Here is a 24382-nt window from a genome sequence, read left to right as displayed (position 1 = left end):
AACTTAAAACTGAAATCAAATCTAATCAGGACTGTCCTTAACTGCGTCCTTCAAAAATTTCATAAGGAATTTTTTTGTTTTCCCTAAAAGAGAGATGGAAGTATCTATTTGGATCAATTGTAATGGGAAGGAAAAATTAGTTAATTCTCTCTATATTGGGTAAAATTGGAGGTTGCTGTAAGGACAAATGCAGGCGAGTGGCATGCCAGGACTGCTTGCAGAGAAACACATATGCTTGGGTTCAGTGTTTGGCCTCAGGCCAAAGGCTGCAACTAACAGGAAAGTGTCAGCATCTCAATATAATTGCATGTCCCGGAGCCTATTATTGCACTAATAAAAATGCTTTTCAATAAATCTGAGAAAGGAAGAGAAAAAAAAAAAAACCCACCAGGAAGAAAAGAATTGCCTGAAATATTTTATTATATTTAATAAAATTCTCATTAATGGAAAGAGTAGCTTTCTGCTAAATAAATGTGCTTTAATTTTATTTTCTGATTAATTTGATTTGGTAGAAAATGCAAGTAATACTTTTTTTTTTCCAGTGTACTTTCTTAAGAGTAAAAGGCAAGTAGGCATCACTGTAGGCAAATGTTTTCTCAAGGAGAGGGAAGAGACAGGAGGACCAGGGCACTGGAAGCTTAGAGTTTAGCTAGTAATTATGTCACTGATGTACTGAGTGACCTTGGACAAATGATTTAACCTCTCCATCCCCAAATGTAAAATTTAATGTTTCTTGCTTACAAAATTCTATGAAATAAGAAGAATGTCAAAGGTATTTGACATGTGTACTATTATTTATAATGAGTGAGATAGAAAACACATATGCCCCATTAACAATGATCTTAATCACACACAGCCGTGAATCTGAGATGCTTTTCTCTTTTGGCATATTTCATATAAATTATGGATATTCAAAATACCTTTATGAAAAAATCCATGTGGGTATCCTTATAGGAATGAGTCCTAATAATGCTGGTATATGAATGTAATCTATAAAGATTTTTCCCTTTGTGCTTCTTATTTGAGAAAGAAACACAAACAAGAGGGATAACGATTAAATTTTGTTGCTCAATTACTATGGGCAATATTCACAATCATAAAGGGAAGGAAAAGAAAAATTTCTTTTATATTGAACTTATCTATGAGCCAGATGTTTATATACATTACCTTTTCTCTTAGCGTTTAGGAAAATTTCTGGCACAGAGTAGGTGCTCGGTAAGTATTTGTTGAACAAACAAATGCATCTTTAAAAAAAATTCTCGGAGTTCTCGCCGTGGCACAGTGGGTTAAGAATCCAACTTCAGTAGCTTGGGTTGGTGCAGAGGCATGGGTTCAACCCCTGGCCCGGGTGCAGTGGATTAAAGGATGTGGTGTTGCTGCAACTGTGGCTCAGATTCACTCCCTGGCCTGTGAACTTCCATATGCTGTGGGTGCAGCCATAAATGAACAACAACAAAAAAATTCTCAAAATAACCTCATAAAACAAACCTTATCTCCATTTATGGAAGAGAGTAAGGATTAAAAAAAGTCTATGTATTTGAATAAGAGTACATAATTAGCAAATGGCAAAGCCAGAAACACTGATCTGTCCGACTCCAAAGCAAATGTTCTCAATAACAAGACTTTGGCAGCATTTTGATTAATAGAAGTTACTGTTCCAACGTTTATCAATTGTTATGATGACTTTATTGAGTGAGAAAGACGTCGACAGGATGAGGCTGTTACTGAATCAGGTTCCTTTGCCTGACACACAAGTCAAACGCTGAGACACAGAGGTTTACACCAGAGAAAGGGTTTATTTACAAGGTGGCAAAGTGAGGAGCCAAGAGAACAGAGCCCAAATCCTCCTCCCTGAAGGCTCATGATATTTATGGGATAAAGCTGAGGCATGGGGAACATGGAGAAAGCTAACTGGAGATAAGAAAAAGGTGAGGCAGTGATTCACAGCAGGTGCAAATAAACTATAGGCGGCAGGAGCAAGTCCTAAGCGTGGAGTTCTCAACCCTCTGAGGTCAAAAGGTCATGGGCAGATGCTGGCGCATGCCTAGTTGAAATGTTAGTGGTCCTAAACAGTCTTAACCGGCTCAAGCTGGAGCTGAGCGCTGCTGACTCCAAGTTTCCGAAAAACAACTTATTGTTTAGGCTGTGTGACATTTGGAAGACAGGTAAGTTTTTGTAAAAACAATTCCTGTGATCTTGATCAGTGAAGGCAGTTTACAGGTTTGTGGACCTAAACGATGACTACCCTCGTTCTCAAGCTCACTTTTGCACTTGAGACTCAATTTGGTTTACACCTTCCAGGCAAGGGCTGTTTCTGAGTAAAAGTGTGAGAGAAAGGGCGGTGTTGAACTCCTCTCCCTGGTCGAGGAGCTCATTGGCTGGCATGGCCTGTGTGGCATCTCATAGGCCTGGAAAGGGCCACAAGAACACTTCTCACACACAGCCATGGATATGAGAAGTTGATGAAAACGTGAGTCCTGAAGCCAATAAAGGTTCAGGTTCTCTTCTGAGCTGGGCAACTGGGAGGAGAAAAGAACAAGTGAGAGGAACGTGGTTCGGGCAGATCCTGGATAGATGCTGTGGCTCAGGCCTGAGCTTTTCTGTCCTGGTGACTTTGGTAAATTGTAGGGGGAAGGAACATGTTTTCCCCTTTGTTGGTAGATGCTGTTTCTGCCTTGTTTGTTTGCTAGGTGTCATTTACTGCCTCTCTGCTTCCAGCCACCCCCCACTCCCCGTCTTTGTCCTGCTTTGTGCTACTGGAGTGGGAGCACTTTTGGCTAGCTGATATGGGAAGCTTTGTTTGTACAAAGGGAGCTTTCCCAGTGAGGGTCACTGATACCCCAAAAGGTGACTTCCTGGTCAGTTTTGCCGGCATCAGAGGTGGCTTCCTAGAGGTTCTTACCAGAACCCCAGGCATAGCTTCCCAGAAGCTTCTCCCATTGTCCCAGAGGAGAGCTTCCTCTTTGGCTCCCCAGAAGAGCTGCCCTGTAGGAACCTGCCTGCCAGTTGACTCCTCAGCCATCCAAAGACCACAGCCACACCACTCTAATGAGGTTTGACTCTCAGCCTTGGAGAGAGCTGTCTTCCAAATTTATTCCTTCTTTGAATACTTCGTCTTAGCCCTAGAGGTAGAAGCTACTTCCCATATCTGCTGGTCTCCTGTTCCATAGTATTTTCTTAGCCATTTGTTAGTCCTCTGTTACAAGCTAAAAATTCTTTCTACATTTTCTTTTTTCAAATTTCTGGCATGGTTTCTATTTCCCTACTGAACCTTGATCAATACACCAGCTTGCCCTCTAAAGCAGAGCCTGAGGCAGAGGCTTTTGTAAGAGTTGTTTATTTGGGGATAAAATCTGACAGAGCCAAGGACCAGGACAGAGGAGTGAAACAGGGAGGAGGAAAAACCAATACAATGACGTGTTATTAAGTTGGTCATGCAAGCAGGCAATGGGTTTTCAATCCCAAGGGCCCTTTCAAGAAACCTGTGAAATATATTTCAGAGTGGATAGGGGAAAGAATGATGGGAACATTGATCCATTGGCTTCCCTCTCCCATTGTTCAGAACGAAGCCCTGCCTCTCAGATTGCATCAGCTCCAGTGTGGTTGAAGCCTGCATGGAACTGGTTGCTGCTGCAGTGCTTGGAATAAGAAGTGAAGGGAACAGAATGTGTAAATTGGTGCATAAGGCATATTTGGTATGATTACCAAAATAAGAAATGGATATTTAAATCTTTTCTTGAGTGTCTTATACAAATTTAGCTAAAATTTCAGGGTGAGAAAATTAACTTAGTAATTCAAAAATGTGTCAGCTGCAGCTTGGTTCTTCCATTTAAAGTGTCTAGATCTAATAGGGGTGAGGGTGAGTGGGAGATCACCCCTGTATAAAATAAGCACTGACTTAGACGGTATGCAGGTGAGGTTAAATAATGGTATGTCACCATAGGAATTTACTAGGACATACTGCATCTTATTGGAGCAAGAGGTCCATTAGTACAAGAAATGGCATTATCTCTGCCAAAACCAAAAGGTCATAGCAAGGAAGAGGATACCTCAGAAATTCAAAAAATAAGTCAAGTTGCTAAAATTTAGGGAGCAAATTAAAGCAAAGGCTGGAATTATTTGCCTGTAATTTTGTTATTCCTCAGGCTGTGGATATGATTAGAGAAAACTGTGACTGTAGGTGAATTCTGAACCTAAATAGGGGAAATTACGGAGGAAGAGTGATACCCTGTATTTGTTGCCTCTGCTAATAGACATCTCCTGGTTTTCTCCCATCCACTTTCTACTTTGCATCTCCACTCAGTCGGAGAGAGAAGATGTCAGTGTCTTCTTTACTCTTCCTTCAAGTCACTTCTGACCTCATGCCTGTAACTTTCTATCGTCCTTATCATCTGAGGCCTGTGGTATTTTTTTTTTTCCCTACAAGTGGTCTTAATTTACTTCCATTTTCTGATCTATGAGCAAAAATTACAAGGCTTGTCAGTAATTTTGAAAATATTTGTACTTTTTGACTTAGAAATCTTCAAAACTACTTTTATTTTAGAGAAATATTTTTAAAAGCTTTAACAATTTTGAATTTTAAGAAGTGAGATTTTTACATGAATCATGGCAAAGAAGACGTACAGCTTTCTGAAAAAAGGTTAATTTTCCCAAGTAAGGTACAGGTTAAGGGTGGGAGGAAATTGGAAACAAAATTTGGAGATGGCAATAAGAACAAACATTGTTTGAGAAAGTCAGCTTTTGTGTAAATGCCTTCATTTAATTTGCTTGGAAATAACACCAGACGGACATCATCTTAGATTTGTATCTGAAGAAACTGGTGGCAGAAGGGCATAAATAACATGCTCTAGGTCAAATCAGTCAGCCTTTCCTGGACAGCTATGTCCACAATCATTTCTTCCTTCTCTCACATCCCATTGCACTGTCTATAGGTAGGGTGTTTTTGGCCCTTCTGATATACTCAGACCTATACTGTCAAGATGTTATTAAGCTCAGTCTCATCAGGTTAAAGACAAGGAATATTTCTTGAATATCAGTAGTGTCTAGTGATGTTAAAAGCATGACCAGCTCTGAGTGGTGAAGGGAGAAAAGGATCTATTTCATGGATTAATGCCAGTTCTGTCACTTGCAGCTGGTGCCTATAGGGAAATTCAGTAATATTTTCTGTGTCTCAGCTTTATTATTTGGTAAAATGGGCATAATACAACCTGTCTGCTAGAGTTTTTAGGATGATTAAACCAGATGCTCTAGCCCAGCAGTTCCCAAAGCATGTTCTTTGGAATACCAATCCCCAAAGGTGCTCCTCTGCAAGAAAACTTGTTGCTTGAATCACTTTGTGAAATGTAGTGTACAGCATAAAATTTTAATGACTCACTGCCCAAATTAGTACATTTAGGAGTCTGGAAAGTTCAAGAAAGAAGGCTATTTGCCTTTTTTAACCAAGTGTTTCTTGCACTTATGTGACCAACTGTTCTTTTACTTAACATGCATTGAATAAGTAGAAGATGCACTGAGAATAACGCTTTGTGCAGCGTTTTGGTATTCAGATTTTAAGACTGAAAAGATTGCATGACCACTAGTTCAGATGGGAATTTGATCTAAAAATGTTATGAAATGAAAAAAAGCAGAGTACAGGTGTTTTAAAAAATGTATATATATTCCTATACTACATGGGAAGGGTGCAATAAACTATTTTAGTAATATGTAGTTTCCTCTGTGATGGTGTCTGTGGTGGAAGGGAGTCATAATATATAATTGCATTTAAATAATATATATTTGTGTTTATTTTATATATATAATATATACCCTTTTGTACTATTTCATTTGTTTACTATAAGCAGGTATTACTTGGCTAAAAAATAGTGAAATGGAATTGAGAGGACAAACTAAGAATGCACCTTAATTTTTGATATTTTTAATAGATTCAGATTTTAAGAAATCTTTCATAGTACTAAATTATTTGTTAACCATTACTTTTGTACAAAGGTATTTTATGATCAGCAGGCCAATCTCTTTGTGTTATGTGAACTTGCCAGTTTGGTAATTTGAATGTATGACAGTTTTTTTACCTTGTCATGTGCAAGCTTCAATAAAGAGGCTGATTTCCCAACTTAGAAGATTACCACATCCACATCTCTTACACTTCAGAAACTAGTGCTAGCGATCCTTAGTAATACGGAACTGTGGAAATACATTTACAATTGATTCTTTTAGAATACAGTGCTATCTTTGAGAATCTCAAAATAATTTGTGAAAATTTTAGTAGTTGTATGAGATTTCATATTTCCTGGCTTAAGAAGTTGAAACTACATTTAGGTTAATAGACTCATTCAGAAAGGTCACACTGTGGGATCTTACAGTTTCAAATCCAAAAGGTACAAAGTATTGTAAAGTACATCCTATACATCAATTTCTTACAAGGCAGAAGAGGTGGATTTGAATATGCAGTGATCGATAATATAAACAGGAAAGAAAGAAAAAGCTTCTGTTCCTATTCACAACATAAGGAAGGTAATTTGCAGTGTATTTCCAGTACATGAGGTACTTAAGCACATTTGGCAACACTTAGCAGTAAGTGGCAAATCATTGTTATGTCTCTCCTTACCTACACACCCTCATCCATCCGGTGTTGGGGCATTAGAACCATTCTGTGGCTCTTTCTGCTTGGTACTCTTGCCTGTTTTTTGATTTTTGAATTTTGCCTTAAATTGACTGGCTTAATTCTTAAAAGTTGTTCCTTAGGGATAAATGAAAGCTTCTGTTTTCATTCCTAGTGGGGGAAGAGGAATAGAAATGGCCGCTTATTTTACCAGTATCCACCCATCCTTCCTCTGCCCATCTCCCTGGTTCATTCTTCATTATCGATAGACCAGTGGGCTCCACCCTCCAATCTCTAGCTAGAAAATTCACCATTTCTAAGTTGAGTGGAATTTCCTGTTTGATATCTATCTAAAAATATAGTCAGAGGGAAAGAAAGAAGAGGAAGTTAAGCATTTGCTCTGAGGGATAGTTGTTCTTCAGAAGTGGCAGATTAGCATTTAAACCAATAAAGGAGAAAACAGAATAGCAGTTCAGGTACTTTTCTAGTCCTCTTTCTTGTTCTTTCCCAATGCCCACAATTTGAGAGCTGGTAGACAAAGAATATTTTTACTTACCCTAAACCCTCACTACCCAGGAACAGGGTGCTAAAAGCATGAAGGCGGATATCAGTAATCAGATGAAGTTTGTAGTATTGGGAGCAATCTGATCTTTATTCCCCACAGTTGTGAACATTTATTGGACAATTATAAATCTCTACCAATGTTAAGATGAATCTTGATTGATATTTAAACATTTTAGAAAACTGTAAAGCAGAGATATGTTAAAGGTAACCTTTATTAATTTGTTTTACCATTAGTAACTCCTTTAACCATCATGTCCACCAAATGAGGTAGGTACTATAAATATTACTTCCATCTTAGGTAAGGGAAATGAGGCATAGAAAGGTGGAATAACTTGCCTACAATCTTGCAGCAAGTGAGTGATGAAGATTGGGTTCCAAGCAGGCTAGTTCTGTAACTTGTGCTTCTAACAATTGTATAATGCAACATAGTCTCTTAATGGATGTAAACAATTCTAGCTGTAAGAAAATATGGTTTTACATAATATTTGCATATTTCACTTGTTGGTTCTATGTACCACAGAATCTTAGAGAAGGGAGAATTTAGGAGTGTGGTAGTGAGAACTAATACAAAAACCTGCTAAGTGCCAGGCTGTTGACATGCATAAAGAAATAAAGAAAGCAACTGTTGGGATACTTTGGTTGGCTTAGGGGTCAGCAAACTTTTGCTGTAAAGGGCTAGACAGTAAATATTTTAGGTTTTTTGGGCAATATGTCTCTTTTTTTGTCCTGCTCCCTCCACTCTCCCCCCCCCCTGCCGTCTTCCTCTTTTCTGCTGCTGCTTCTTCCTCACCTTTTCCTCTTCCTCCTCTTCTTCCTGTATCATTTAAGATGTAAAAATTATTCTTAGTTTGGAGGAATGCAAATTATATTCAGCTCTTGGGTCATGCTTTTTCCACTCAGCCTCAAAAATTAGGCTGCACTTGCTTGTGCGTTGAACTGTAGGAAAAGTTTCAGAAGGCAGTTCATCAGTTTCGGTTCCACTCTGCCGACTCACTGAGACCCTCTTTGTATTGGATTTGTCTTTAGGCTTCTTGCTTGATCATTGCAAGAAGGCTGTGCAGAACAACTATGGTTTCATGCTTCCTATTCATTCTTGAAGGATAGTATGATGTGGAAGAGAGGGCCTCTGCTAATAAACACAAAGCACAAATACGGAACATCACTCTGATTGGACAGTCTTCATATTGTTTACATCTTAAAGTGATTCCTGAGACCAGGAATTTATGGCATTGATTGGCTTAGGTACAAGTTGGGTGAATCCTCCAGAACTGTACAGCAAGGAAGATGGGGTTATTGCCAACTCATTAGTCTGGAATGGGTCCTGAGAATCTGTATTTTTAATGATTTCCCAGATGATTTGATGGTTTGTGGTCAATGGACCACATTTTGAATAATGAGATTTATCTTAACCTAAAAAGCATAACTATTAAACAATGTGTGGTTGGCATAATATATTTTGGGGATAGAATCACAATGTCTAGAACTTTTAAAATTGCATTTTCTATAACTATTGAAAATAAGGCATGGACAGTGTGTAGGCTAGAATAAGGATATGAATAATAGCTATTGCCAAGATGGTAGAGTAAGAGATTTTTTTTTTTGTAATAGGGAAAAATTTGGAACTCCTAGGCCATTCATGGGAAGGTAGAAATAGATGGGGGAGAGGAAGCCAGTAAGAGAGAAAATGTATGAACCGACTTATGTAATCACATTTTACTTATGAATGCTTGTGAAAACAGAAATAAGTATACTGATTTTCATATGGAGTGAGGCAGAGGTAAAATTTGGGGAAGCCAGAGCCTAGAAGACAAGGGGTGCCAATGTGTATAGTTGCCTCAGGGATTATTGGAAGTCTTAGAAGTTCCAGTTCAAAGGATTGCAGAGTTCTCACAGCCCAGGGAAAGCCACCCAAATTTTGACATGCTAGTTATACGCAGTATTTTATTAATCACTGCAGCGACTTTGTGAGTTGGGTATTATCCTTGATTTTAAACTGAGGAAACTGAAACTGAGGTGTTAAAGAATCTGCCCAGGGTTTCACAGAGAGCAGGTTAGGAATTTTAGTCCCATTTGGTCTAACTATAAAATCCGAAGCTCATTTGATTTCACTAGTCATTTTCCTCCCCAACTGAGCAAAACCTCTCAAAAACCTTTCAAAAAATCAAATAGTAAGTGGGTCCCGCTGTGGCTTAAGATGTCTCTATGAAAGATTTGGGGGTAACAACTTGTTTGCAGGTATGTTGAGGCTTGGGGTGTGTCTTATTTACTTAGGTTATACATTTATTTGAGGTGACTTTTGGGGAGTCAGAGAAATCCCCTCCAACCTGCTCTTTCATGATGTCCCTTTGTGGGCCCTCAGTACATAACAAAGTTGAGCTTCTCGCTTGCTATCACTGAAATGTTTCTAAGGATACTTAAAAAACCTACTCAAATCCAGAGATTTAAAGTGAACTGTTCAGGGTAACGTGGCATTTTAACAGCAGAATGACTCTAAAGATTATGAAACTCAAATGCTTAGAGAGGGATTAATTTTTTCTATTTGTGTTTAAAGTACAAATAAAAAGATAATTGCCTCAACTGTTGAAGTATTTTGAGGTTTGTGGAAAGTAGACTATTTAATTAATTAATTAATTTTTTGGCTACACCTGCAGCATGTGAAAATTCCTGGGACATTGATACTGGGCCTGTGGACCTGGGCCACAGCAGTAACTTTGCCAGATCCTTAACCTGCTGTGCCACAAGGGAACTCTGAAAGTAGACTATTTTAGATTTAGAACTTGCTTTCTTTATAGAAGCAGGATCAGATAGTGCATAATGGGATGTACTTTCAGATTTTCCCTCAGTATAATAGTTTTATTTTTTATTTTATAATTTTTTGTTATATTATTGTAGTTCTAAAGATTTGGTTAATGTTTTATCAGAACAATGTTACTTTTCTTTAAATATTTGATATTACATAAGCAACCACATTCTTAGTTATAACTACTACCACATAGAGGGGGCTTTTTTTTTTTTTTTGGTCAGCAGAATATGTATCTGCATTTAGATTAAAATCATTGACAGTTTAAAAGAAACTCACTTTACATAAGAATTTAAAAAAATATATTACTTAAATTAAATGACACGTGCTTCTATGTTGTTTTTGATTTTATAACAGTTATATTGTTGTTAATTTCCAGTAGGGCCTTGTTCTAAAAGTATCATTTAAAAAATATTGAAGAATAAATTCATCTGAATTCAGTACTGACTCTGCCTTCTATTAGGCTTTTAGCCAAAATGTGACTCACTAGGGTGAATACAGTAGCTGGAGCAATATAATAGCTTCACCCTTAGAAATCCTTTGGAGTAAAATGGTAACCACAAGGGCAAAGGGGCATGTCTTGACAACAGTGCCTTTCATTGGTGCAGACGGTCAACTAAAGGACAACATACAACGTTACAGGCTAGATCTACAATTCTAATGGTTCAGCTATTTGGCAGGAAGCATCATATACATAAAAACTCGTGAGACCAAACTAAAAAATATTCATGTTCCCCAAATCTTATTTCCCTAGATAGAAAAAAAAAAAAACCCAAAAAACAAAAGACAGATTATAAGGAGAGGGAGAGAGGTGGAAGGAGGCAGAGAGACAGAGAAAGAGAAAGAAGAATGGTGAAGAGGGTAGGGGAGGAGGCTGGGGGCAGTTGTCATTGGTTTGGACTTAGTAAGGTTGTTCAAAATTATTTTTCTTCATCACAGTTTAATTTGTATCCCTGAGTTCTGTTTTTCCTCACTTCTCCCCACCCTCATCACCAGAATAAGCAGAGCGCTATCTCTACTGTTGAGTGAAAAGTCACATAAGCTCTCCTCTAATACTTCCTCTGGAAATCATTCCTTTTTAAATTATTGAATTAGGCATTCTTATTTTTGATAATTAGGAGAATGCTATTCATTTTTTTTTCAGATATATTTGCAGCTATAGTAAATGAGCGGACTACCTTGCTAGTAATAGAGTATGTACTGAAAGAGCACAAGCACTTTCTGTTTGAAACTTTTAGTCCCAAATACTCATTTGTATAACCCCTACCGAGGAAGATAAATACAGTACATCATCCACATATGCAATGAATAGGCAATTTAGGGGTTGTCTGTTTTTTTAATATCTCGATTTACAGTTTCAAGTTTTCTTGTTTTCTGTAGAATCAAATATAATGCATATGATATAAATCAAATATCAGTCCACACAAAGTGATAGAAGGACATATCACTTTAAAAGGCTTTTCCCCTTGGAATAGAGCCAAGACTGGATGTACTCACATACCTACAGTTCCCAAAACACATGACTTTTCTCCTCATTTCATTCTATGCTGAAGAGAATCAGAGTATGTCCCCTCAAAATATGCTACTTTGGCATAAGGATTATTTTGAACTGAAGGAAATTAAGAACAGACACAGGAGAAATTATCTGCTTTCCCCATTTCTACATAAAAGTAGGACATAAATTTCCCTTTGTGAAGATATGTCTCCCCCCCTCATCCCCTCTCCTGTAACAGGAGCAGGAGAACAACCTTCTCACTGGAGGCAGAAAGTGGACTTGGAGATGAGTCAGTACAACAAGACTTACCAACAACACTTATCTTCCATTATTTTCCCTCATAGATTTACATTCCTGCAATTTATCATCCCTAGAAGCCCAAATTCCTTTTCCTTTGTCTTCTCACTTCTCCACAATTTATTGCCCTTTGTTAGCATGATATATGAGTATTTAGTTCTAACCACTCCTTCGAGTTTACATGTGTGTGTGCTCACTTTGTGTGTAAATAAACTTTTTTCTCTGTTAGTCTGTCTTTTATTAGTTTAATTCACAGGGCCTGACCAAACCTAAGAGGGTAGAAGAAAAGTTTTACAATGCCTGTCTGGAAAACTCTGATTTCTATGACACAGGAAATTTTGCTACTTACTAGTATTGAATAACTCTATGTGATTTGCTTGTCCAATGTAAAACTCAAGTTATGATAAATTTGTCACTAATTATATAGTTTTTAATTAAAAACTAAAAGGAAGGCTTAGTACTGTATTTGATTAATTGAAAGACTGTGTATAGAGAAATAAATTTTTTTCCTATGTTAAGGTCTTTTTGTGTACCACTTCACCCCCCACCCAACTTGCAACTTGCCATCTTGATTATACTTGTCAATAAGATATAGCAGATCATTCACCAAAGAGACGGTGAGTAGGTGAATCTAATGTGAAGAATGAAGTGTAGATTAGTAGTTGGAGAACTGGGTTTTGTTTGATTGCTTCTGATGGATTCAGGGAACTGGACAGTGTGATCTAGAGGTAAGGGACAGGATTTGTATCCAAGAGCAGGGGGGTGGTGGTGATAGGGGCTGAAGTTCAAGGGGAAGAGGCAATCTACAAGCATGGCATCTCTTCAGGAAAATGAGATAGGTAGAGGACAAGGGAGTGGATTGTGAGAAGTCAGGAGTTCTGAGAGTGCTGAATAGTGGTGTCAGAGGGTGGAAGGCAGGTTTGGAGAATAACGGAGAGAAAAAGTAGGCCTGTGGCTTGGACTAGTGTGCTGAATTATTGTAATAAGTTATAAACAAGGATGACACATGCTAATCAAGGTCCTATTTCCTGTTTAATGTTGAACACATTTCTTTTTTCATGAACATTTATATTTCAATTCAGTTTTCATCTCTGTAAAAAACAGATTACTAAGTCTCTTTACAATTTCATTCAGGATCTGAGTTGATTTTTTTTTATATAAAGGAGGGATTCTTTTTTTCTTTGTAAATTCAACTAAATCATTAAAATAGACTAAATAGAGAAAGCATAGAGTAGACAGAAATCTAGCTGGCAAATACCAGATTTAATAGTGCTTAAAGGAAGGAAGATTCCTGTTATTTTTTGATTGCTTAGGGCAGTATTTCTCAAAATGTGTTCCAGAGGAACACTTGTATACAATAAAAAGTACTCATTGAGAATACATAGAGCTCTTTAATTCAAGACTTCTCAGAACCATTATTTTGTTAAGTAGTATTATATTCAGTAATAAAATAATTTTTTGAGGTCATTTATATCTTGAAGATTTTTTTTGTCTGCCCACTGCATATGGAAATTCCTGGGTCAGGGATTGAGTTTGAGCTGCAGCTGGCAATGTCAGGTCCTTAATTTGCTGCACCACAGTGGGAACTCCCCATCCTGAAATTTAATGGAGCTATTAGAATCATGTTAATCCAATATAGGATCAAGAGAGGATAAGAAGTTATTTTTAAGTGATTTTTTCTCCAGATAATTATTTCCAGGAGAAAGCATCAGGAGGATAACTCCAGGCATTGAATGATAAATTACTTTAGCTCCTGTTGAAGTCATAGATAGATCAATAAGTTGGGGAGAGATTATTCCATTCTGATTTGATATCTGTAACACTTTCAAGGTTGTTGCAACCAGAAACTTCTTGGGAATTCTGACTCATAGAGTTCCAAAGGTCTCATCTGCTTGGGTCAACTTATTTTCTTTCATTTTAGTTCAGTTACTGTAGATATTAGAAATTAGCACCTTACCTCAGCTTCAGATTTCCTTTTCTATTCTCAGAAAGGGTCTCTGATTTTCATCCTGATGGGTAAAATTGTTTTCAGTAACAGGCTGACACTAAGCAGAAAGGAATCACTTTCTCTTCAAACTCACACTGCTAGTTGACTGACATACAGCACTCTGTCTGGCTCTTTTCCTCAGAAAGACCAGACCACCGTGAATTTCAAATAAATTTTGCTGTGTGAAGTAACACTGTTAACAAGAAGCTCTTGAAATGTTTGGTTTTTCTTCTTTGCCCCTGAGAACAACAAGGTAACACCTACTGACTGAATACAGTTGGACACTTTTGTATTTAAAATTGCTAAAATGAATTCTATTTTATGTCTAATTTATTTTATGTCTAACTACTGTTTATTGGTGAAAATTTAATCTACAAATTTTAATTATGTGTTTATTGACATGCCCAAGAAAATGTAACACACACTACTTTAAAAAAGTCATATTTATTAATAGGGGGAAAAGGAAAACCTCCACTTTTCCTTATTCCTTCAAAAAGTAAAGAATACCTTTAAAACCCTCTAACTGCTTTTCTTTTATTAATTGCTAAAAGAAATCTCAAGGAGACGTGGATACTTTAAAAATAAAAGGAGCAACATGAAAAGGTGCTCATCTTTCTGAAACCTCTATTGTTCAGCAATGCCTAATGTTAGACATTAAAGGTTTGCGTGTTCATCATCATATTTTATTGAAGTTGGTAATAATTTACTTATTATCTGCAATGGGTTTCTGAAAAATATTTCTCTTTCCATTAAGGATTTCATTTTCAGCATTTGCTTGTCAGTTAAATCCTCACATCATTAATGTAACTTCTCATCATAGGAAAAATTGAATATTCATGCCTAGCTCAAATCACTGTTATTTTGGCCTCTTACTTTTTTTTTTCCCCTCCTGAAAGTGTAGATTGTTAACCCGTCACTTTTCAGCTAAGATTGTTAAATTTCCTGAGTCTGCTTAATTTTGTTAGTGTAACTCGAGGTTTATACTTGGTCATTTTTCCATGGGCAGTAATTTCTGCTTTTAACCTTGACCAGTTCCAGGCATGTCATTTAGCCTTTTGCTCTTTGCTAGCTACTGTATTAACTCTTTGGTGATGTTCTAAGTCCTATAAGCCATGCTGTTTCAATCCTTCATCCAGTGCCTTGCCTGCCTGTGTATGTGGCAGATAAAACCTTTTAAGGATGATCCTCCTTTCAAATGTCTGACATTCACCCAAGGAATTAATTTCGTTGTCTGAACTGATGCTTGAAGATTATTTTAATTTATTTATTTGGTTGAGGTGTGCAGTGGCTTTATGTAGGATCTCAGTTCCCAGACCAAAGATTGAACCTGGGCCGCAGATTGAACTTTGGCAACTAATCCAAAATTGAATAGGAGAGGAAATGAAGGTAGGCTGAGGAGTAGAATGGGTTTGGTGGGAAGCAAATGGGTTTTAAGGAACTACAGGACCTGTTCTGGAGGAGAGGGGGAAATAAGATAGGATGGGGAAATAAGATATGAAAGCCTGTTTTACCTGTTGAGGAAGGGTGTGTGGCTGGAATGAGAAGAAAATGATGTAGAAACATCTAGAATGGATGATCTATGGATTACATTATATGACATAAGCCTGAACATGCTTAGGAGTTTTATGCTTGTTATTTCTTAGTTAAAAAGATACTGTTTTGATGATGGATCATACAGTTTTAGTTTTCTGTGTGGGCAAAATAAGGGGGTTATATTGTTAACATGAAGTTAATATTCATTTAGATGATTTTATGTTAAAATAAATATGGTGTCCATGATGAATGCCAGTCTACAGAATGGAAGCTCCTAGAAAGTAAGCACCTTACAGAATATGCTGTTTATGAGACTCAGTTAATCCAGTTTTCCTTTTTGCATTACTCCCTGATGGCACACGTACTGTTTCAGGTCATAATTAACCATTTAATGGTTGACTAGTAGCAGCGAATTATTGGTAGACATCACAGAGCAAAAGAAAGCCTAATTAATATTAAGCATCAACAATAATTTGTTTTTTTTCTTTCTTTTTTTGTCTTTTTTCCTTTTCTAGGGCCACTCCCATGGCATAAGGAGGTTCCCAGGCTAGGGGTCAAATCCGAGCTGTAGCTGCTGGCCTACGCCACAGCCACAGCAACGCGGGATCTGAGCTGAGTCTGTGACCCACACCACAGCTCATGGCAACGCCAGATCCTTAACCCACTGAGCAAGGCCAGGGACCCAACCCACAACCTCATTGTTCCTAATCGGATTCGTTAACCACTGCACCACAATGGGAACTCCCATCACCAACAGTAATTTGGGCCTGTTTTCACAGGTTGCCTGGTAGAGGAAGACACCAGCTCTTGGTTATCAGTACAAATTAATGGTGGCTTCTGTCGCTGCTGGCCAGAATCAATATAAACTGTTTAGCATACACATGATTATGAACAATATTTTTGATAAAGTAGAACTTGACTCATTCATTTCACTAATCTGCAGATCGAATAATTCTCAAACCAACTTCACCCTTTTCTCTATACTCTCAGCAAAGTTTATTAATAGCAGAGAGCTGTCATGAAAATCTCATATTACAAAGAATTCATTACTTCTGCAAAAAGTGCTAGAGTACATTCATTGGTCTATTAGCAAATAATCTAATAAAAATTAAAATGCAAATCTATCAGGTAAAAAGAGCAGTATACTTTTTTGTGATATGAAATCATAGCAGTTCATCCTGTTTGTATTCACAGAAATTTTTTACACTGGTTAATGTGCTTTGGTCTTTAATAAGATTCTTCATTAATATGATAGGAAGACTTTAGAAGAACATTTAACTAGTGGAAGAATTCTGTTACTAGGAATAATCAGCAAAAGTAGGAAGAATGATAAACGTCTCAATGGGTGGAACAAATACAAGATTGTTACTTAGGTGCCTAATTTTTCTCTCCCCACCCTCCATAATCAATACAATTTCTTACCATATTTACAGTTCATGGAACAGACTGAAAGAGAGTCTATAGATGGCAAACTGTAATAAATTTTCCATACAAATGATGGGTTAACTATCTGGGGAAAAAAAAGCAACAGGCCAGAATAACAGTGATTTGAGCTAGGCATGAATATTCAATTCTGCCTATGATGAGAAGTTACATTAGTGATGTGAGGATTTTACTGACAAGCAAATGCTGAAAATGAAATCCTAATGGAAAGAGAAATTTTTTTTTAAAAACCCATAGCAGATAACAAGTAAATTATCACCAATTTCAATAACACATGATTACTGCATGCCAGCTAATTCATTATGTGCTGCTTGAGCTTTTGTCGAACAATAGTGTTTCACTATTGAGTATAACTCAATTCAGTAATTCACGATTTGAGTGCCTACTATGTGTACCCTGTGTATGGATATCTTAGTTAAGATTGAGAAAAAATCCAATTCTGTTCTAAGAGCCCCATTTTGTTTTAATCGATTGAGGGAAATGCTAAGTAAGTGCAGTAATACCACATTCATTGAGAAAATATTTATAGGGCACCTGCCGAATTTGCCTTCATCGTAATGTGTAAAAGGATGTTAAATGGGAAAATTTGACTCAGATACCAAGATGTGGTAATATAAGTCGGGGAGGGGTACTGCATAATGCATATTTTCAATGAAAATGATTGAAAACTGGCTTGAGGACTCATAAGCCCTTTGCTTATTTTGAGCATATAGAAAGGTGCAGGGTTGAGAATTTGAGATGATTTGTTGAACATAATTTCTTTGGAAAAAGCTGAGTTATGATTCCTTCCCTTCCCCTACCACTGCAAGACTGGTGGGGAAGTGCTTTGTAAGTGTTTTCTAAAGTTGAAGGGACACAGTAGACTAGGCTTACATCCGAGAAACTTTTGAAAGCCTTTGATAGCTAAATAGAAGCCATGTCTATGGACCTTGACACAGTACATCTCTTTCCTCCATTGTAGCCAAAAGAATTTAAATTTTAAGGCAGATATGTGGAACTCTGAGTAGAAATGTTTTGGGGGGACTTTTAAATAAGATTCCTGGAGTTTTCTGCTGTGTCACAATGGGTTAAAGATTTGACTCTATCTTTGCAGCAGCTCAAGTCACTGCTGAGGTGTGGGTTTGATCTCTGGTCCAGGAGTTTCCACATGCTGTGGGTGCAGCCAAGAAAATAGGGATCCTGCCATAGGGAAGCTCTTGCAGTAAGATACTGTGGGATCTGCAGTTGAGGTGTGATTAGCAGTACCTGGCTAAAGCAGAGATACTTTCATCAGCAACGGAGTGGCATTCAGAGAGTCTTGGATGGAGCGATTCTGGAGAACTTGTGAAGTACCCATAAGAGAAAAAGTCAACTTTAAATATTCACCTATTCTAGAGAGTTATGATGCTACCTTTTTTTTTTCTTTCCTCCAAGACCTTCCATCACAGAAGGAAAGTATAGAAACTCTGAACTTGATTGAGACATAAAAGTGTTATGATTTGGAGGATATCTTTTTCAGAAGGATGGAATAGGTATCGTCCCATATTCCTTTTATTAAGTACAGCTAAACTCGTGGACATAATATATAAAAACACACATAAGTAGAGTGAACATTAAGGAGAGGAAAGCAGACCAGCTCAGGAATGTGGGACCTGAGGGGCAACATGGTGGTGAATTCCCTGGTTTTTCTTTTTACTTCACAGATCAGACTGGGTATTTCTCCATTTCTAGAGAAGTCAATAATCAAGAAATTCCAATGGGTGCAAAGATAAAACAACAACAAAAATGCAAATGCAAAAAAACCATACACAACAAATTCATTCTCTTTATCACCAAAGTACCAGTCTACCAAGACAAAAAATATTAACAACTTTCTACCCAGTCAGATAGTACAGAAAAAAATCTGTTGCCCCTCCACACCTGAAAATATAAAGGAGAAAATTCTAGGGCATTAAAAACAAAACCCCAAAACTAATAAATGTGTACAGCAAGGTCACAGAATACAAAGCCACAAAGTCAGCATATGAAAATAAATTGTTTTTCCATAAACAATGAATAAACATGTGAAAATTGAAAATAAAAAATATAATAGTTAAAATCATTTTAAAAAGAGAAATACTTAGTAAACCTGAGAAAACATGTTCAGGACTTTTATGTTATAAATTACAAAACATTGATGAAAGAAATCAAAGAAAATCTAAAAATAATCTATGAATGGTCTGTGTTCATGGACTGGAAGACTAAATATAGTAAAGATGCAATTTTCTCCCCAAATTGATACACAGGTTTAATGCAATTCCTATCATAATCCAAGGGAGAGTTCTGTAGATATAAACAAGTTCTTTTTCATAAAATTTATATGGGAAGGCAAAGGTACTACTACTGCTAAAACAATTTTGGAAAAGCATAAAGAATAATCATTTAATCCAATATCAAGAATTATTATTCAGCTATAGTATTTAAGACTGTATGATATAGTTGAGAGATAGATTTGTGAATCAACATAACAGAAAACTCAAAAATAGCCCCACAAAATTCTAAAGCTATTTAGAATTAAATTAAATTAAATTCTAAAGTGATATTTAACAAATGTGCAAAAGCAGTTCAATGGAGGAAAGATAGTCTTCTCAACAAATGATGCTATATTGAATAGCATCTGTGGGTCTACAAAACAAAATCTTTTTTTTTTTTTTTTGTCTTTTTGTTGTTGTTGTTGCTATTTCTTGGGCCGCTCCCGTGGCATATGGAGGTTCCCAGGCTAGGGGTCCAATCGGAGCTGTAGCCACCGGCCTACGCCAGAGCCACAGACAGCAACGCGGGGTCCGAGCCGCGTCTGCAACCTACACCACAGCTCACGGCAACGCCGGATCCTTAACCCACTGAGCAAGGGCAGGGACCGAACCTGCAACCTCATGGTTCCTAGTCGGATTCGTTAACCACTGCGCCATGATGGGAACTCCTACAAAACAAAATCTTGATCTAAACTTCATACCTACAAAAATTAAGTCAAAATGGATCAGATTTCAATGTAAAATATAAAACTAAAATCTTTAGATGCTAAAATAGAAAAATTTTTTGACACCTGAGGCTTGGTGAGGAGTTCCTAGGTGTTACAGCATGAGGATAATCCATAAAAGAAAAGAATAATAAATTGAGTTTCATCAAAACTTTTGCTTTGTGAAAGACTCAAGAGGATGAAAAGACAAGGTACAGACTTTAAATATTGGCAAACTACATGTCTGATAAAGGATTCAAATCTAGAATTTGTAAAGAACCCTCAAAACTCAATAGTAAAAAGAATTCCAACAATTCGGTTGGAAAATGGGTGAAAAACATGAACAGGTATTTCACTAGAGAGGATAAATAGATTACAAATAAGTGCTCAAAAATATATTGATCATAACTAGACACTACGGAAATGCAAATTGACCATGATAAGAAACACCACACACCTATTAGAACAGTGAAAACATGACAACACCAAAAGCTGTCTTGGATGAGGAGAAATTAGATCTCATATATTCCTGTTAGGATTATAAATGTTATATCCATTTTGAAAAGTAGTTTGACAGTTTCATAAAAATAATAGACATGCATTTACTATATGACTCAGCAATCCTAGAGAAATGAAATGTTATGTCCACATAAAAATGTGTACATGACCATTTTTTAGCATATTTATCCTTCATAGTAAAAAACTGGAAACAACCAAATGGCTCTCAATAGATGAATGATTAAACTAGTACATCCATATGGTAGAATACTGCTCAGCAATTAAAAGGAATGAACTATTCTTACATGTAGCTACTTCAGTGGATCTCAACGACATTATGCCTAGTGAAAAACAGTCTCTAAAGGTTACGTTTAGTATGTTCTTGCATTTACAAAATTATGGAGATGGAAAGAAAAGCAGTGGTTGCCAAGGGTTAGGGTTGACTTAAGGGAGATCTTTGTGGTAATAGAGTAGTTTGATAGTGTGATTGCAGTGGTGGTTATACAAATATGCTCATGATAAAATGATAGAGGACTATACATACAGCTTGTATCAGAGTCAATTTCCTGGTTTTGATACCATAATGTAGTTATATAAGATGTAACCATTGTGGGGTGTGGGAACTAGGTGAAAAGTACATGGGGGGGCTTTAGGAAACTTTCTGTGAATACGTAATTATTTCAAAATAAGTAAAGAAGTTTGACTTAAAGTGATTATTATAGTCTCTATTACCTGAAAAGCAGAAAAGTTGGAGGCCTTCTGGATTTTTACCAAGAGGGGAAGAATTGCTAGGTTCACTGAGCAAACTTAAATAGCCAATCAACAGCGAAGATCATGTTGTTTGTATGATTGCATTCCATGAAGACTGCTTGCTCAGTATATCCCTAATTACTTATAATACTCTTTTTCTTAAAGTGCTTTATTCCCTTGTTTTTGATGACATGACACTCTCCTCATTTTATCCATGTTTCTTCTCTCAAAATCTGCTCTCTTTTTATTACTCTGTCTCTCATTTGATGGAGACGTTAGCCAGCTAGTCACCCAAGTCATAAACCTTTGACTCATTAATCTTCATTGCTTTTCCATCTTCATCTTTCCATTTCCCCTTCCTCCCCATATAATCACTCATCAAGACCTGTTGACTCCATTTTCTAATATTTTTCTTACTACCACTTCTCTTGTTTTTGCCTTCATGTTCTCTCACCTGAATTACTGTGACAACTCCAACATCCACTTGGATATTTCCAGGCTTGTTCTTTCTAACACCATCCTCCAATAACCAGTCAGAGTGATATTTCTAAAATGCATTTGTCCCTGTTATCTCTAGCTTAAAACTTTCAATGGTTACTCATTGCTTTCAGGAAAAAAAATGAAACCCCTTGACTTGACAACCGAGTTTCCTGATAGTCTCTCCAGGATAATCCTCCACAACCTGACTCATGTTTGTTACAAAGATTTATGTTCTGTACATGCATTGTTTGCGCTCTATCCTCTGTCTTGAGTGTTGTCTTTTCTTGGGTACTTGTACACACATATACACACCTCTTAATATTTTAAAGACTCAATTCAAGATTTCAGGCTTCAACAAAATCTTCTCTGACCCTCTCAGGCTAGGGCAGGTTCCCATCTCTGTGCTTCCCAAATTGCTACATCACTTAGGCTGTGCTTATTGGTTCCAGTGTAGTCTTAATTTATAAGTACAGCTAATTCTTCCCTGAGCATTTCAACACTAAAATGGGATATGAAGTGAGGCATTGAGAAATCCTGATCTTTCTCAACAGCACAATCCACAGCATAGTAGAAGATCTTTCTGAAGAGTGAGGTGATTTATGGCAGTCATCATTTGGTCCAGTCAGAACCTAAAATTGGTCTTTCATCAGAGACTTACACTGTTTGCTTTCAACCACCATTTTGCCCTTCTCTCATCTTTATTCTAAATATTACTGTTTTTGTTGTTATTTTGGTTGTAAATAATTAGGAAATGTTATAGTAAAATGTTGTAGGAATTGTAGAAGACAGAAAGTGCTTGATATAATGCCTGGTCCTTTGTAATATTAAACAATAAGTGTACAGAAACAAAAAGCGGTGTCTTGGCAATTTTGTTAGATAGTAAAAGAATCCTTAGAAGACAAATTGAAGAAGCAGTGCTGCTTCTCTTTTTATAATATGACATAGAGCTAATTCAGCTTCTTCAACAGAAACTCAAATAAGCCCAAGCCTTTCAAAAAGCCTTTATATTCAACGTAAAGGAAAATGTGTCTTCAAATCCTGAGTTCAGCTTCGGCTGGTTTCAATGGGAGCTGTACATTCAGAGCCAAGGGCTAATTTTGGTCTATGTATTTCCCCAATAAGTTCTCTTGGGTGATCATGTTAGCTTCAGCAAAGTGTTTCCTCTAGCTATAAGAGCCCGTGTTTAAAAGTTTAAAGCAATGCGAATAGGCCAAAATCTAAATCAATATTCTGTAGAACAAATAAAGAGATGAGAGATTTAGGCGGCAGGCACATAGTCTGTGTTCCAATTCCCTGGTAGGCAGATCAAGGAGGTTTCAACTGGAACTTAAAAATAAAAGACCTAAAAAAACCCAGATGTTAACAAAACTGTTCTCTCCCCCTCAGTGAGAAATTGACTGGTTAGATTTTCAGATCAAGACATAGAGGTCACAAAAGGAAATGACATTGTGTAGTGTCAAGTGAGAACTTAGAGGCAAAGGGATTCAGATCAATGGGCAGCAGCTTATTTATCTTCCTCCATACCAATTATTGTAACAGAGTTTATACTGACTTTGTTCAGCTTTTTAGTATATCACTTTGGTTCATGCATGAGTTTATATGGAAATTACATGGTATAGAGACTGTGTTTCTTTCCCCTTTGGAAGTCCCCTTGCTAATAACTTTTGTGGGGGGGATGGTTGCCTGTTGATCTCAGATATTCTGAAGATGACTCATTATCTTCAGCCCTTTGAGGACCTAAAGTGATCTAGCTTCAAACTGATGACTGTAAGGAAATGTTACATTGAAAGAGCATCCCAAAGCAAGTCCATCACAGGCCTAGTTTAACATAGCATTTGACTTCACTATAACAAAGTTTGAGATGTGATTGTAGGAAAAACAAACCACAGAAATGTGTAGGACCTTTAATATTCTTTAAAAGAAGGCTTAGTATAAGATGGTTTAATTGCTGAGAAGTTAAATCCATTTTACTGTAGGGAAAATTAGGAATATGCTATAATAACTGTAGAAATAATAAAAGTAAATGGAATTGGTGGAGTGACTTATGTTCAAAGACTGTATTTTTACATCTGCTGTCCCCTGAGCCTCTAAAGCAGTTTATAAAAGGATTTTCCATTTTTTTTCCTAATAGGTAAATACAAAAATCCAAAGAAATAACTTTTTAAGTGAAAAAGAAATACTCAGGAAAAACTAGGGAGGTCTGAATTACAAAGTAACCACTCTTAAAACATGCAGTGATACACACACATACACACACACACACATATTTATATATGTATGTATATAAAATGCAGTTTTTGCCATAATAAAAAAAGGAAAATGCAGTGATTTAACCTTAAGTTAAAGAAAATGTACAAGGACAATATGTCAGGAGGTGGATCCTTCTTGAATAAGTAACTGAATCATTCAAATGGTATTATAGGAACCCCACTTTCAATTCCACTGCCCTTTTAATATTTTTTTAATTCTGTGGAAACTGAGAGTCTCCTGAATTTTTTTGCTCTATTTTGAGATACTAATACTACACTCAGTGAGAAAATGCATGTGAAAAGTGCCTAAAAATGTGATTTTTCATTCTAGATGGTATCTCAAAGTCTGTTTTTCTAGTCATTTTTGTAGCTTTTTATTTTCTTCCCCCTTTCCCCCCTCCACTAGTATATTGTGTTTGGAGTTGTACAGACCATACAACAGTATAAAAGTCCATCCCCATTCTAGAGGAGTTTGTTGCCACATTTGGAAGAAGGAATATATACATGTGGAAAGTTAAAGTACAAGATACTATATGTCTAGAATGGTGAAAACTTAAGAAATCAGAGGAATTATTTATGTGGAGTGGGGATAACAACTGGGGTTTTATGGAAGTTTCTAGAAGATTTTGAAAGAGGGAAGGGCGAAAGCACTGTGCAGAGGTGGGTGAGGGGTCAGAAGGGATAGTAACAGAAAAGGAGGAGCAAGCACCACCA

General features: G+C 36.9%; 1 protein-coding gene across 10 annotated transcripts in view; it reads left to right on the top strand.

Moving 5' to 3' along the window:
- Positions 1-24382, top strand: part of LOC110259422 (endogenous retrovirus group K member 9 Gag polyprotein) — a 789250-nt gene that overhangs the window by 33198 nt on the left and 731670 nt on the right. For 6 of the 10 annotated variants that reach the window (XR_014838256.1, XR_014838259.1, XR_014838257.1 and 3 more), the window contains exon 1: positions 2059-2165. The exons of the other annotated variants lie outside the window; for them this stretch is intronic. The gene's annotated coding sequence lies outside the window, so the exon portion shown is untranslated. Of the gene's footprint in view, positions 1-2058; positions 2166-24382 lie in introns of those variants that run through there. 10 annotated transcript variants of the gene reach the window in all.

The sequence above is a fragment of the Sus scrofa genome, chromosome 2 (assembly GCF_054392235.1).
Source record: "Sus scrofa isolate SSC_HxYL_T2T_F1_AM1 chromosome 2, Sscrofa_HxYL_maternal_Yorkshire_Landrace_v2.0, whole genome shotgun sequence".
In the NCBI taxonomy this organism is placed as follows: Eukaryota; Metazoa; Chordata; class Mammalia; order Artiodactyla; family Suidae; genus Sus; species Sus scrofa.
This window is presented reverse-complemented; position numbering and strand designations above follow the sequence as displayed.